We start from the raw sequence: 14,269 nt of genomic DNA on the forward strand, positions 1-14,269 counted from the left end.
CAAAAGAGCCCACTATAATAGCCACAGAAATTCATCAGAAGTGTCACCAAGTCTCCCAGCTGGAGAAAGCCCATTCTCTTCAAAAGCCTCACTCTAGTTCTGCCCCAAAGCCCTGCCAAATGCAAGTCTCGAGCTCCAGAAGAATCCAGAAAAAGCAATGAAAACATTAAGTACCATAAGAAACACATGCTCTAGAGACAGATAATTGCTTTCCATAGCACTCACCGCCCCACAGTGATTAGTTTAAAACCTACCTTCTCTATGAGAACACAAGCTCCAAAGACAGGGACTCTATCTTATTCATCTCTGTACCCTGACAGTGCCTGTCACACTGAGTATGTGGGTAAGACAGTTGATCTTAAGAGAGAGAGAGAGAGAGAGAGAGAGAGAGCGAGCGAACACAATCCCAGAGCCTCAGTGTCTTTATATGTAAGTGGAGGAAACCCTAATCCATTCTTGGCCAGTGAGTCACAAGCCAGGATGAGTGAATGAAAACATCAGTAACATGCAAAGACTATCATGGTGCCTAGCACATAGTAGATACTCAAATATTATGTTTGGGAAATAAACTATAATTATCTTTTGCTTTATAAAGAGAACATTTAATACAATTCTAAACAAAAACCATTCCTAAACTAAGTAGGAAGTAGTAGGAAGTAAAAGAAGTAGCCCAGGTGAACTCAAACTACACGAATCTCTGGCATCACCTGCCCTCTGGCTGCAGGTAGGTGGACAATCAATAGCACACACTTCGCCTGGCTTACTGACTCACTGCTGTGATGGGCTAAAAGGGTCTAGGCAAGGATGCCAGCCATCACCTAAACCAAGAACCAGCCACCAAAACAGTGAACACCACTATAGCCTATTTTCTTTCTGATTGCTATCGTTAAATTAGGTCTAGTGCTAAAGAATGATTAGCACCATGTTTCCTGAACCACAGATGTTGTTACCTCTGTTCATATAAGAATACAGTGTTAAACTGCAGGTGCTCCTTTTGGAAAAACATGGAAAGATACAAAAAATCCAGATTCCCAAAAGACTGAAGGGAACGGATGACCAATTATCTTCAGTATATGATATCAACTAGAAATCAGGTGATTTGTTCTGAGATTGAGTTAATCAATGTATCCCAAGTCTTAAGGAATGTTACAACTACCACTGGCACTTCAATCTGCCTCAACTTCAAGTATTTTCATTCTAAGACATGTTCTGAACATAATACATATTATTGCTGATATGGAGTGTTTGTATTCTATCAAAAATCTTTCTTTAAATGTGATCTTAAAAGATCACAGGATTATTTAAAATGAAAATTTTACATGCATATAGGAATAAAAAGTGTTTTCCAGGAAAAAAATCTTTAAGTATAGGGTGGAAGGCAATAATACAGGATTAAAGTAATCCAATTTAAACAGCCCAACCAAAATAAACTCTCGATATCAATTCTGAAGACATAAGTTCATATCATACCTTAACCTTGCTCCTCTCACCTCCTGTATCTCCCCACCACCCCAACCAGCAGCGAGCCAGCTGTACAGCAATTATTTAAAGCAAAGGAAAAGTGCAGATTTTGTTTTTTAGAATACCAGAAAGATAAGTGAATAGCAAACTTTTTGTTATAATCACTTCATACAGAACTTTAAAGCAGTCTACTATGTATGTATCTCACAAAACTGTGGTAAGTCATTTTGGTCTAAAAATAGCTCATTAACTTGAGATCGTGTTCCTTAATCCATTTCCCTCCTTCTATAACACACACCCACAAACACAGTGAAAAATTAAGCTACAGGCTGGAGTCACTGGAAAAGAGATCTAAGAGGAAGGCCGAAGGACACTCCAGATGCTCTCTGACAAAAGTCAAACAGTGCCACTCCCTAAAGAACATGGCAGTCCTCCCTTTCTTAGGATCATCTGCTCCCTGTATTCTGAATGCCACAGAAGCAAAACACATGGTGTTTGTGTGGAGCCTCCCAAGTCAGGCTGGCCAAGTCAGAGTAACCGTTTAAAACTAGAACTCTCACTTAGGGCAAGAAAAAGGACCACCAATTACCCCATGCCTACCCCTGAGATAAGGTGGGTATGCGTGTGTGTGTGTGTGTGTGTACGTGCGCGCTGGATTTCTGCACAAAGGAACAAAAGAAAGTAAATCATCACCATCAGATCACACAAAGTACCCCAAATGGCATCCCCTCTGAGAGGAAATACTGATTTACAGAGATCAAAATACAAACCAGTTAGTTACATGTCCAAATAAATTTCTCCAGTGAAGACCCTGAAAGGCTGTTTGCTCACCAAACCAAACTCATAAGAACAAAGAACAATATTACCATTTTGGAACCTGCCCAATTCATCCACCCCTAACCAGCAATATAAAGTGCTAAATTTACCATCTACCAATAACCCAAAAAAATGGAAGGCCAGGAAGTTGCTATGTCACTTTGACAGCCTTTTAGCAAGAACCACATCCCTATCTATGCGCATCCATTGGTACCAATGTATTCAATCAGCATGTTGAAGGTTCACTTCAAAACAGACACTGTGCAGGCACTGGAAAGGGAGAGAGCAGGGTAAAACACAGAAATTCGTAGGCTAATGACAGGAGTCAGGAAAGGGCAACCAGTTGCCCTGGAGGTGAGAAGAGATCTCCCGGGTGCATGTGGGCAGATATTACACAGCTAAGGGTGTTGGGAAGCCAGTTTAAAAGAAATCCAGACAAGAGGAATCACTAATATACAGAATGAAGTAACAACACTCACCAGCAAAACTATTTTCCCATTCTCTGAGCCTAGATTAAGTTACTGATAAAACAAAATCTGTAAGAGAAATCAAGAAAATTCTCTCTTTTCCTGTCAGGTTTAGTATAAATTGGCAACTTCATATCTGAATTCATCAACAGTGCTCGTTCTGTGCACGGATGTTTACACACTGGTGCATATTCAATAGTTAGTCTTTCTACTGAATACTTAAGTCTTGAGCTAAAAACTGACACAAAAAGAGCATTGTAGCCTCTGTTTGCAGAATTAATTAGGTTGGTCTGTTTATCTAGCCAAGCACAGATACAGAGTGGGGGACAAACTGACTTTAAAATTAAAGGTTCTCTAAGAAAAAGAAATGTCTCTTAAGAGTCCAAAGTAAACAAGGGGTTAATTTGGGGCTTGCTATACAGAGCTCAGTTGCCCTCAGTGGTTAATTTTAACTAAAGATAATGATATGCTTCATTCCTTGGGAGAAAAAAAATCATAAAATCTTAGACATATAATAAGTAAATTCTGGAGAGCTTCATGTTTTCAAAACGGTATTCTGACCTCTTCAGATATTATAAAAACAAGTGCCAATCTTGACAAAAGACTTCCCCAGAAGGGCCAATGCAAGAGCTAATGAGGTTAACTGATTACACACTAATTATGTAAATGAACTATAGTATGTATAAATGTAATAATATATAAGATAAATATAAACAATACACACATTTAATACCTATATAAAGGAAAAACCTCACAGCGGTACTATGTAATCTTCCTTATACAGCCTCACTAAAAATGTATAGGAGCTGCTAAGAAATGCATCTCAGACACAGCAATTCTTGTGGGATTTGAATCAAACTAATTCACTCTGTTAGGCCAAAGCCTTCACTGCTGTTTTTGCTACCTGTTATACCAAAACAAAAATTTCTTAAACTTAGAATGAAGAAAACCAGCACGTATGCATCGGCACTGGACTAAGTGATTTATAGGTACATACTCAATAATACTTTCAATTCAATATCTTCAAGTCTGCAAAGAACACCATCTTGGGCTCTTGAGTCCCTTGTGACTTCTATATCGAGTAAGGATGCTTGGCATTATTCCACTATGCACCAAATAATTTCCATAAGGTTGCAGGAGAAGAGAACTACATTCTTAGACCAGATGTTTCTGGTGCTGGTGCTGCCAAGCACACATGGAAACCCCACAGCTGTGTCCATCGATCACAGACATGAGGTCACAGTCCAGCCTAGAGACGGGCTGGCAGCCGGCTATCTTGCTTTACATACAAATGAAGCAACAGATGCTGAAGATAATATGTAAACAAATACTGAGAATGAACTACCTCAATTAATCAACTGATGGAAAATTTGAAGCAAGTATCAGTAGAAATACACAGAATCTATCAAAGATATTTAAAACAGTACATTAGTTTCAAACAGTCATCAGGCTTCTCCTAGGTTATATACTACTTCCTTTCCCTAATTCCAGTTTTCCTTATATTCAGATGAGCTAAAATAATAAAGATAATGTCAAATACCTTGTCATTTAAGAAGCAGAAAATGTATTGAGATTAAGTAACCATGTTGTACAGGAGCAATTAGTGCCCGCCTTTCAAGATCTTATAGGCCAAACAGAAAAACAACTAAAAGTAAAAAGTGTTTCCAGTCACACAGTATTATGAAGTTACTTAAACTAGCCTGTCCTGTAATATTTTACAAGCTAAAGACTACACTGTCCAAACAAAGTATATGGACAGAAGTAACCACTACATGAATATAAAGAGTATATGCACAATATTAACAAGCTTAAAGGTATTGTGAGGTAGTGACTTAAAAAAATCTATACGAAGTTTATGTTTGAGACTACATAAGACTAAAGCATTGATCTAAATTATTTAGGAAAAAGCTTAAAATAAATCTGAACTTATTTTTAAACTAAATGGAGCCATATAAATAAACTCACATGTTCAACGGGGAGTTCCTTAAGTGATTAGCAGCAATAAGAAATAGCTTTAATCTGCAAAAGACTGGAAATACACCAGTCAACTACACTTATCTTGGGGGGGGGGGGTGGGTAGCGGTAGAGAGAAGAGGGCAGTGTAAGGAAAAAAGGTTTTCCATCTTTCAACTTTCTAAATAAGTACATGACTTTTAATGTTAGAAAAAAAGACTATTTTATCATGTAAAAGATAATTTTATATGTACAGGCACATATGTATCTAGAATATATGAAAACAGAAAAATATACACTAACATGTTAACAGTAATTAAGCCAAGGTGACAGAATTATGAAATGCTTTTTCATCTTTTATTTCTCTGTATTTTCTCCCTGGATTATCTATATTTCATAAATAAAAAAACAAAAATACTCCAGAAGTCACTTTAACTTTTTGTTCCTACTGTTTTATTGAGCTATAATTAACACACCACAAATACATGTAACTTATAATAAATATTATAAAATTATAACATAATAAATATAAACATATACCACTGTCAGTGAGCTAAACCTTTCTTAGAGGAAGAGGAGGATAAATTTTCACTTTCCTCCCATCGAGAAGATAAGCATTAGCAGTAAAACAAAAAGGCCCCAAAGACCTTGAACTTCTAAGCTAACATGACAAGAGTAGTTGAGAAAACATTCACCGTCTGTGATGACCTCAGCTTTACCTGAAGCAACAACAGCTCTAAGTTTTGCTGTATTCAAAGCACAGCGGGGGCCACAGCCACGGTCTCCATGGGTTAAGAGGAAGATGCAGAGTCCCTGTGTCTGTCTGCAGAAGCCAGCAACTTCCCTCCATGAGCTAGCTCCCAGGCCACAACCCCTACACACACTGCACCAACACCATACAGCACTCATCTCAAATTCTCTCCAACTCTATTAGCAAAGTGAGGAGAAATGGGCAGCTACTCCCCATCCTCCTCATGCAGAAAATGAAAACACACAGAGGAAAATAACTAGAACCTATAATCACTAGTAAGGCAAGGGGCTTATCTTGAAAGTAACAATTCACTTTCCTGGACTTCACTATGAAGATGCATCTTTGACCACAAATGTTACCACTTTCCTGACCCTTTTGTCTCTGGACTAAAGGATAATGACAGTCACCCTACACACACACACACACACACACACACACACACACACTCCCTATGAACCACGGTACCATTAGAAGGCACTTATACAAATATAGCAAGACACACTGTTAGTCTACTTACTCAAGCTATCATAAAGAAGTGTCATGTTAGGCTAAAGAAGGTGGAAGGGAAAACATAAGAAAAGGCTGCTGGAACTGTGTGAGCAATAGCACTCCAATGTACTAAGTCACACAGAGGAACCAGGTCCAGTATGATCATGGTTCTCACAAAGACCCAGAGAGGCTGCTGCTTCACACTGCCATTCCAAATTTTAATCTCCTTTGTCTTAACAACCTTTTTCTTCCTTTCCCCTATTGAACAAAAACATCTTCTTTCTAAACAACTTAAGGAAGAACAAATAACCAGGGAATCTTCTTTAGTTCTAGCCTCAGAAGGGAAAAAAATCCAGCATCTTCAATAAGTGAACAAAAGTGAGAGGAAACTCGATGTAGCCCAAGAGCATTAAAAGTGAAACAGCGACAAACAAGTGTTCATCCACTCTTTTCTCAAACGCACACCTCCTCTCATTTGGGGACTCATGGGAAGGTGATTCACCATCAGGAAATACCACATAATGACATTCCCTCATTCTAACAGTTACTACTGTTACTGCTGCTCTCTTAGTTATGACAGAATGTCACACCAAAGACTTTGTGGATTTTAAACCATCCTTGTCCTGTAGAAATGAGAATGAATAGACCCTGAGAGATTTCTCACCTGAAGATATGTGAGGAACCAAGGTAGGGAGGGTGCTGGGCAGGATAGGGTGGGGCAAGAACACAGGCTTGCTTGGAATTTTATGTTGGGTTTCACCTCCCTATCTTTATTTCACCCCAAACCTCCACCACCTTAGAGGAGGCAAGGAGGACATGTTCCAAACAGCAAGGTCAGCAGAAAAGCTAACAAGCCTCACAAACAGGATGAAGACTCAAGAGCAATATGACATCACTTCAAAGACTCAAGCCAAATAAGAATCCCCAAGGGTGCCGTAGAGAAAACTCTGCTGAAGACTTGTGACAGTGGAAAAAATTCTGACTCTAATGAAGACAGGAGTTCTGAAAGTTCCTAAGTAATAACTTTCTTTGCAGTCATCAAAAGTTAGCACATTATCCACTCCTTCTCATGACTCTTGCAACTAGTTAAACAAATAATATTAAATCAGTAGAGGTCAAATATTTAATCATGTCCAAACATGAGAAATAAAGAAGTGACAGTTTTCCCCATAATACGGACCTCAGCATGTATCTATTAAAGAGAAGTTCCTACACTGGGTAAATTTCCTTCTATTTCTGCACCAAGTCAATTCAACACCTACTATGTGCAAGATGGTGCTAGGCTGCATGGCGAGCTCTACAACCCAAATGGAGAGATGTGATGTATTCATTTAAAAACTAGTGGGACACACTGGAATAATAAAAGAAATGAAAATAAATAAAACTATCTCCCTATGCAGCAAAATAAATGGATCTCACAAACATAAAGCGAAAGATGCCAGACATAACTGTACCGTGTGGTTCCGTCTATACCAAGTACAAACACAAGCAAAAATAATCTTTCGTGTTAGAAGTCAGGATAGTGGTTATACTTCTGGGGAGGAATTAAGGGGCACAAGGGGCACTCCTGGGGAGCTGTCAATGTTCGGTTTCTTGATCCAGTTGCTGGCTCATGAGTGGATGTGTTCACTTTTTGGAAATTCACTGAACTTATAATGTATGCCTTTTTCTGTATTCACGTTATACTTCACATACAGACAAATGCAAGCAGACACAGTTACCCTTGAGAAGTGGCTTCTTCCAAACCTTTCCAAACCTGAAAATACATTGCTACAGCACAGGTATATATATTAAGGACAAAGGAAAAAAAAGGTATCTGAGAATGTCTAGATATAAAAGAAACAAGATAAAGGAAAACTGGCATGGGGTTCCCAGGCCAGGAGAAAAGCCTACTGGACTTCAGAGACTCCAGACACCGTGACAACCATCAGATCACAGATCACAGTAGCAGTCTGGGTTAAGAGGCAGGTTTCCGCCTAGTCAGGGCTTGTACTCTGCATCAGAGTGGGAGACCAATTAGCAGCAGTGAGTACTAGGGAGAGGAGACAGCACATCAATTTCCTTCACCTCACCATGGTTTTGAATAGAAGCTGAATGATTATAATGATCCTAAAGATCACTGAAAACCTCTAACATACACTGAACAAACATAATGCCCAAGGTTCAAAGGGACAAATTTGAATCTGTAAAAATGAACAATTAAAACAAACACAAGCTTTGAGGCAGGATTATAGTTATAATTTAGGCTTCATCATGGCACATCAGCATATAGAGTTAAAAATCCAGGGGATTGAGTCCCATCTGTGGCACAGCTGAGATGGCATGGGGAATAATAGGAAGAAAGGCTGCTCTTTCAGGGTCTGCTCTTTTGTCAAAGGAGTTTCCCCACCTTGGGGTAGAGAGAGCCTAGCTTCCTCCACTGTTTCAGGGCCATGTATGTATGGATGAGTAATGCACCCACAATATTGCAGATGTGGATGCTAAAAACTTAGCCGATCAAATAGCTGCCTCTCTAATCTTGCTTTAGATAATTCCCACTAAAGTCAACACTCTTTTCTATAGTTAGTACAAAAGTCAGAATAATTAGAAGATAGGGAATTCTGTCACTAGAGATTTCTCACTTTCTTTCTCTCAGGGTATAAAGCTGAGGGGAGGGGGAGCAGTGAGGTTTCTCCAATTGAACAATTAAAGCTTTTATTCTAAAAGCTCTTTCACTGTCATAGCAACTTTCTTACCATAGATTTCACCGGACATTAACAGAGTAAGAAAACAAGAAATTCCACTAAGTTTTATTATATGGGCAATTTAGTTTAGGCTATGAATTTATACGTAGGACCTACAAACAGAATTTAAACTGGACAGCATCTATTGACATTAAATTTAGAAAAACGTAGGTGGGGGTATTAAGGAGTTCTTTTTTAAAAAGTTACCATTTTAATGTTTATTTTATTTTTATTATTTTTCAAAGTTTTTTATATATTTATTTTGAGACAGAGACAGCATAAGTTGGGAAGAGGCAGAGACAGAGAGACAGAGAATCCTAAGCCCCACATGGGGCTCAAACCCATGAAACTGTGAGATCATGACCTGAGCCAAAACCAAGAGTCAGATGATTAGCTGACTAAGCACCAAGGAGCCCCATTTATTTTGAGAGACAGAGAGAGAGACAGAGAGCGAGAGCATGCACATGCAGGGGAGGGGCAGAGAAAGAAAGGGAGAGAGAGAATCCCAAGCAAGCTCAGCATGGAGCCCAATGCAGGCTCGATCCCATGAACCAAGAGATCATGACCTGAGCCAAAACCGAGTTGTTTGCTTAAATGACAGCCACCCAGGCGCCCCCCAAAAAGGGTTACCGTTTTAAAAAATGAAGTGTTTCAAATGAAATGAGCACAGGATATTTCAAATCTGTTCTTTCCACCTGTCCTGCTTTACCATTTTACCACATCTAAAAGGGTATCTCATGATATATAAAAGATTATTAAAAGCTTAATTTTCAAATAATTTCATAAACAAAAGCATATGTGTACACTCAAACACACACATACACACACACACACACTCATACAAAATCATTAACCAACTATACAGAACTTCTTTGAGCTTTGGGTTCTTAACACAGAAAAAGAAAGAAGGGGCACTCTAGTAGATTTCTAATATGTGTCCCAGCACTGGCACTATTTGTTCATTCAACGAACATTTGTGAAATGCCTTCTATATGCCAGGCACTGAATTAGTGCTTGGGATTATGTATCACTGAAAAAAAACAAAGATCCCTGTCATCATGGAGTTTATGTTCCTGGGGGAGAGGGGTGAGTGGAGTAATGATAGAGGCAGTTGATATACACTAAGTATAATACATAGGCCAGTTATACAATGTGGTATGGAACTGGAAAACTAAGAATAAGATAAAGGCATTAAGAGTAGGAAGGTAAGGGAGCGGGCCATATAGTCTTGAAAGAATGGCATTCCAGGGGAGGAAACAATAGCAAGCGAGAGGTGTTGAGGTCTTTAGGCAGGAGCTCCCTGGCAGGTGGAGGAAGAGTGAGTAGTTCTGTATAGTTGGAGGAGGGCAAATGGGAAGTAGGAGAGGAGGTCTGAGACAGAACAGGGCAGGGAGCCAATCAAGCAAAGTACTATAGGCCACTTTGAAAGCCTGGGCTTTTACTCTGAGCTAAGTAAGGAATCAGTGAAAGACTCCAATCAGACATTTCTAAAGGATCGCCGAGCTGCCATGCTGAGAAAAGAAGGGTGGACAGGGTGGTGGTAGTAGTAGCAGACAGGTCCACGTGTGTGATCGTTTCTTATGATGGTTATAATTTGTTATGAGTTTCAAATACACCAAAGTTTAGAAAACAGGATTACAAACTCTCCTGTACCTATCTATAATCTACATTCAACAGTTATTAACTTGTGGCTCACTCCCTCCCACTGTCCACCAATGGCCATGATTATTTTGACAGAAACTGGGAAGTTTCATTTGAAGGAAGGATGCACTAACAGATCTCCTAACAAATGAGGTGAGTATATATGACAGGAAGAGTAGTCACCAAGGACTCCAAGGCTTTTTTGGCCCAAGCAAACAGAAGGCTGGGAATGCCAACTGAAAAAGGGCAAGGCTACAGGTAAGACAGGTTTATGGGGGAAGAGTAGGAGCTCACATGACATATGTTAAGTGTGGGCTATTAGACACCCAATTAGAGACTCTGAGAAATGAATGCAGAGTTCAGAAGAGTCTGGTCCCAAGTCCTGAGAACACTATCCCTAGAATGGCCTCCTTGCGAGGTTGGCCCTTGGATTTCAGGAGGGTTTCCCCCACTCCTAGAACTGATAAGAGTGGCTCACTGTTCCTAGATGGTTTGAATAAAGAATGTAGTTTATTGCTGAACACCTGTTTTCCTGCTTGTAGTCTGAAATTTTTGGTACATGCCAGACAGATGTGCTTATGTGACCAGTTCCAAATAAAAAATGTGGGTACTGAGTCTGTAACGAGCTTCCCTGGCAGGCAACAACACTTCACATGACAACTCACTGCTGAGGGAATGAAGCATGTCCTATAGGATTCTAGCAGGACAGGACTCCTGGAAGTTTATACCTGGCTCCCTTTGGACTTCATCCCATGCACCTTTTTCCTTTGCTATTTTTGCTTTGTGTCCTTCCATTGTACTATAAATAGCAACTGAGGGTAAAACTACACGCTGAGTCCTGTGTACTCCTAGTGAATCATCAAACCTGAGGATGGTCTTGAGAACCTCCAACACACCTTTTTCAATAAATTTGCTGGGAATGGAAACAGGAAGGGAGATGTCAAGATTTTTCACTTATAGCCGCCCCCTCACCCCCGCCAAAAAAAAATGGTGGAGAGGGAAGATGAGATTTTTAAAAGAATAGGGTCCATATTTTATGTTTTTAATGTTTGTTTATTCTGAGAGACAGAATGAGTGGGGAAGAGCAGAGAGAGGGAGAAAGAGAAAATCCCAAGCAGGCTCCACGCTGTCAGCACAGAACCCAACGCAGGGCTCGATCTCACGAGCTGTAAGATCATGACCTGAGCAGAAATCAAGAGTAGGACACTTAACCAACTGAGCCACCCAGGTGCTCCCCGGGCCCATATTTTAAAACTGGCAATTTACGTTATGCAGAATTTGCTGGGTGACTTTTTTATTCAACTATTTACTTAGAAAAATGCTTTTGATTCATTAAACAATGGAATTAAACTAAGAAATTATGGAAGCTGCCTGGAGAGTGCTCATTAACAATCACAAAGAGCATCCCGTTCACAGCAAGTTTTGTTTAACCAATAGATCAAGAATAGCTCCTTCTAGAGCATAATTAATTTTCTATTTCACCCCAGATCTGAGAATAGTAGGTATTAAAAAGACCAGGTGTTCAGGAATGGTTTAAATGAATGAATTAGTGCAACTTCATGAACAGCATTTAAGAAAAATTAAACAAAAAACCCTGCAAACTATGGTTGACATTTGCCATTTCCAGTCCCAAATAAACCAAAACTGCATCTGGCCAAAGTGATTAGTACTTTGTCATATTTTTGGTAAGAATGAATGACATTTTTCTCTGTTCCTTTTTAAAACTATCCCACAAAGCAAGAGAGAAGACATAGGATTATAAAGTACAGTAATACAATAAAAATATACTAGTACACACCTATTAAGAGCTGCCTCTAATTTACAAGAGGAAATCTTTATATATTTTATGTCAATGTCCATAACACTTTCTGAAATTCTCCATTAAAATTGCCAGGACAGGGGCGCCTGGGTGGCTCAGATGGTTACGTGTCCAACTCAAGGCTTAGGCTGACTTTGGTTCAGGTCATGATCTTGTGGTTCATGGTGGGTTCAAGCTCCCTATCAGGCTCTGTGCTGACGGCTCAGAGCCTGGAGCCTACTTTGGATTCTGTGTCTCCCTCTCTTCCGGCCCATCCTCCACTCGTGCTCTGTCTCTGTCTCTCTCTCAAAGATAAATATTAAAAAAAATCTTTAAAACTGCCAGGACATTCTTTAGAAACAGCAAAGTAAGCTAAGCATCATCCATGTGAAGGGCTCTGTCATAAGCCTAGAAGGGCTATGAGAATCCTAAGAGTTAGCTTCCTATAAAGAGTTTCTAATCTAGTACAGAATAACAGAAGCAAGAAATGAATGCATGGAAATTATTCCCTAGGCAGTCGTTAAAAGAGCACTAGAAAACTGCTCATAGGGCAGGACAAAAGCAATCGCCAAGAACCAGACAGAGATGCCTATAACTAGAGGGGACAAAGAAGCCACCTGATGCAGAAACCATCAGGAGTGAAAGATACAGAAAGAACAGAGTCATGAATATCAAAGGAGAATAACAATAGTAACCAAAGTCCAGGACTAACAGAAGTCTTCAGCAAAAGTGAGTTATTTTATCTTGGTATCTTTAACCCAGCGAAGAAAACAAAGAAACCCTCGTTTACTATGTAAAAAATTAATATACTAGACACTTTACATCTATTCTAGAATTCTGACAAAAGCCTATGAAGTAGGAATTATTATTTCATTTTACAAATGAGGAAACTAAAAGCTTTATTAAATTTCATTCTAGGCCCTACTCTAACAAAGGGTGTTATTACTGTCTTGGGGTAAAAGCCAGGACATGATTATTAAATATAACAGAGTCGGACTTTCTATGAGGCTCATAAACTATAAATTCACCTTGAAAAATATATATAGGTTTCAAATTTATGTTCATAGGAAAGAGGAGAAAAAAGATAAATCATTTGTATTAGTTCAGTGGCAATTCTAAAAATAAAACCCAAAAACGAACTCTTTCTAAACACTAATAATTTTAAAACACTCTTATTTTCTTTCCTTAGAGGGATGAAATTTAAGTGTGAGGAGCAGATCTTAACTTATTTATGACTAATGTATAACATCTATGATTATTAATATTACAAAAATTGAGAATGCTATAAAATAGGATCATATCTTCAAGAGTCCTCTATTTCTAATATATTACTATAATGTTCTTGGACAATGAAAACAATAATGTAGATCTATTATAAGTTTCTCCAAGTATCCACGAAAAACAGACCATCCTATACAATTCACCAAAGATTTGAGCTCCTACAACTCACAAGGCATGGCAACTTGTTACTGGCTACTACATTAGAAGACAACTACAGAACAGCACTATACTATGCTCCTAATGTGAACTAGAGATATCTCAGGGCAATGAAAAGAAGATTGGGATGCTATTCTGGCAACAAGCTATGAAACCAGGTCAACTGCCTTTCTGGGTATCAACTATTGTCATCCATAAATAAAATGAAGGCTTTTCAAAATGAAAGACAAAACATTTGAGGTATACAGCTGACCTAGTTTTAATCTTCCTTTGCTTATTTACCTATTAAATAGATAAGAACAAAGAATTTTGGTATTTTGTAAAATCCAGTTGCATTCTTAAGTTAGAACGAATTAATCCAAAATAGAAACACATTCTATCTCTGCCAAAAAACAAAAACTAATCCTTTAAAAAATTTCACTGTTGTATCACCATCAGCAGTTATTTTTAAAACACTTCAACAGTTACCTATTTGTTGAGAAGTTCAACCTTTGCCCTCCACATTACTTTGGGGAAAGAAGGATAGATTGAAAAGAAAGAAGCAAGCTTTACAATCAGAAAAGCTTGGATACAAGTCCAAGCCTTTGTTCATTCTTTCTAGAAAGAGGGGATGATACTATCAGTCTCAAAGTCTGCTATGTGAATTCAAGCAAGTGCCTTTACCATACCCAATGCGATGCCTGGCACAAGTCAAAAAAAAAAAAAAGTGTTAGCACTTCATGCACTCTATACT

General features: G+C 38.8%; 1 protein-coding gene across 31 annotated transcripts in view; it reads right to left on the reverse strand.

Annotated features, from left to right (window-relative positions):
• The window catches only part of MAP4K4 (mitogen-activated protein kinase kinase kinase kinase 4), a 190,458-nt gene that overhangs the window by 86,027 nt on the left and 90,162 nt on the right, over positions 1-14,269 (reverse strand). Inside the window, exon 1 of one of the 31 annotated variants that reach the window (XM_047069911.1) lies at positions 5,417-5,685. The exons of the other annotated variants lie outside the window; for them this stretch is intronic. The gene's annotated coding sequence lies outside the window, so the exon portion shown is untranslated. Of the gene's footprint in view, positions 1-5,416; positions 5,686-14,269 lie in introns of those variants that run through there. 31 annotated transcript variants of the gene reach the window in all.

The sequence above is a fragment of the Lynx rufus genome, unplaced genomic scaffold (assembly GCF_022079265.1).
Source record: "Lynx rufus isolate CCGP_SWC_20201006 ecotype Redwood Valley unplaced genomic scaffold, mLynRuf1.p SCAF_8, whole genome shotgun sequence".
Classification (NCBI taxonomy): Eukaryota; Metazoa; Chordata; class Mammalia; order Carnivora; family Felidae; genus Lynx; species Lynx rufus.